Source organism: Myotis lucifugus, unplaced genomic scaffold (assembly GCF_000147115.1).
Source record: "Myotis lucifugus unplaced genomic scaffold, Myoluc2.0 scaffold_237, whole genome shotgun sequence".
NCBI lineage: Eukaryota > Metazoa > Chordata > Mammalia > Chiroptera > Vespertilionidae > Myotis > Myotis lucifugus.
In genome coordinates, this window is record NW_005871285.1 from 1,644,009 (window position 1) to 1,646,704 (window position 2,696).

General features: G+C 38.8%; 1 pseudogene; it reads left to right on the forward strand.

The window, feature by feature from the left end:
- Positions 1-925: 925 nt before the first annotated feature.
- LOC111827872 lies at positions 926-1,432 on the forward strand (annotated as a pseudogene).
- Positions 1,433-2,696: the final 1,264 nt, after the last annotated feature.

Consider the following 2,696-nt stretch of genomic DNA (forward strand, 5'->3'; position numbering starts at 1 on the left):
AGCGTAATTACTGAGAAGAAAAAGGACACGTAAGTGCCAAGCATTGGCCTAACCACTTTCAACTAATGTTCTCATATGTTGTTCACAGCAATCCTCAGAGAGAGTTCTGGTAATCTTTATTGTGGAAATGAGGAAATTAGGATTCAATAAATTTAAGTGAAGTAATTTGGCCAGGATTCCCCAGGATTCAATTCCAGATCTTTTACTCCAAAACAGATGCTCTGGGACTACATTCCAAGCAGACTTGACAGTGTTAGTATTTTGGAGTAAAAAATAAAGCATCAGGACTTCCCATCTCGCTGCGCTGCTGGTACACTTACTCAGCTGTGTGGTCATGGGAGGTAAAGCTGACCAGTAGCAGAAGTGCAAGGAGATGGGTACCTGTTTGTCCTGGGAAAAGTAAGACCTACTTGAAGTAGGTTGTGAAAATCCTGCTGCTGGGCACAGCAACACCGGCAAGTGCACCTTCCTGAAACCTACATGGATCATCCATGGGCAGGACTTGAGAAGGGCCTGTGAGGAGTTCACCCAATATAACATGGTCAAAGATATATATACGGGGACTGGTAGATTTCAAGAGAAGTTCCATGGTTTTTGGGAGGTAATTCAAACCAACTCAATGGAGACAAGATGATGACATTTGACACCAGGTCAATCATGGCAACTGAGGGAAGAGTGAAAATGCCAGGTTTTTGGCTTTAGGTTTCAATATCATACTTCTACAAGAGCCTCTGAGCAGACAGAAGCATACAGAACCCCTGGGAACAGCCTGGGTACATTCAGCTCGGTGCACAGGAAGCAACCTTCCACTGATAAAAGAGGAGTGCAGTGAGCCAGTTACAGGCCATAACAAGAAGACATTCTACTTGCCAGAACACCCACAAAATAGTCATAAGCACAACTTTGAAATTACTATACCCCTTTTAAAATGTCAGCTATAGGTGATCAAAGACCAAAAAGGAAACCCTGATTTAAATGCTTCTTTCCAGGGTATGCCACCAATGATTCCTTGTTTTCACAAAGTCAATTTCACCAGAATGCTTATGGAAGATAGACTGGCCAATTACCTTACAGTAACGATAAGCATTTTTGAAGTTATCGTCAATAACCGGGTTGTCAGTCATGTCTCCATAATTCTCTTCATAAACAAGACAAATTTGCTAGAGAAGAAAGTGCAAATGGTGAGCAGCAAGGATATTTATTTGAATTTCAAGGCGATCCACACTGCTTAAGAGACGCCCAAAAATTCCTGGTGGGATGCTGCTGTAACAAATGCCTGCACCAGCAGCGGAAGCACTTATAACACCAATTCATACTACTCTCAACAGGGAAAACACGGGCCCTTTTTCGGTGTGATGTGAAGGATACTATTCTTCATGACCAATTTAAACATCTTATGCTAAAGTTGTACACAGAAGACTTGCTATTCTAATATCTTACTGTGTTCATAGTTTCTGTCTCATTTCTTAAAATAGAAGTTTAAAGAGGAATTAGAAAAGTCTTGATTCTTTGTTTAACTTGATGAAAATCTTTGTCCCTTGTCTGCAGACCCTGGTGTGTGGCTGAAACTTGCTAAAAAAAAAACCTGCTGCTGGTATCCACTGATGTGCATGCTTTGATCTATTTCACTATGGGTACATTTTTTGGTCAAGTTGTCACTTCCTCGCAGTCTTCAGCTGAGGTATATGTCAGGCTTTAAATTCCTCCATTTTTCAAACCGAATGCTCTGTTGATGCCAACTACTGATGTCCTTAAATATTTGCACATCTGAGGTTAAGGACAAGTAAAATAAGCAAGATATCTCTTGTCTGCTTTACACAAGCACAGCACCTATCTTTACAGGGGCCTCCTACTTTGAAAAGGATATTGGAAAAACTTTGATAAGGAATGACATTCCATGGTTTTATACAGATTTAGTCTTCATGTCTTTAAACTGCTTATATACCCAACAGTCATTTTGTTTTTAAATTCTGTAGGGACTGGAGATAATTTTCTTAGTGTTTTAAAGTTTACGGAAGGTTTTGCTGGTCTGATGATAATGAGAAGTTTACAGTAGCCCCGAGGAACAATAGGCAAACAAAAGCCATGTATGGTTTGATCAAAAGGAAAGTAAAACATAATTTACCTTTTTCACATTTAATTATCATTTAATTAATATGCCATATGTGAAACATTCTGGCCATAACAGCAACTAAAAACTGTAAGCAACTTCATAATAGAACTGCCTAAATAAATAACCTTTCCATAAACTTTAACTAAAAATTAATAAAGTGTCACTATTTCAATGAAGCTCCTTTTCTTACATCAGAGACTTTTACAGTGGAAGGGATATAAGGCGATATATATTGACCATATAATTCTTTAAACGAGGGAATTAATACAGAGAACAGGTATGGGTTAAAACCCAGTCTCTTTATCCCAAGTCTGGGCTCCTATCCACATCCATAGTTTTCAAATATCTTTAGTCTCAAAGCTTTTCTAAAAAGTAATCAAATGCAGAAGTTTGGCATAAAAACATATCAAAGCAGCGATGTTCAGGTTGAAGCTGGTGGGAACCACATGTCCCAGTCTGCTCACTTCCTGCCCCATTGGGATTTTTAGGAATCCCTTAGGTTTGGTGGAATAGAGTTTAAAAACCATCTGCTCTACACCATATCATCTCATAAAATAAATCTGGAAGAAAGCCAAGTTTAAAA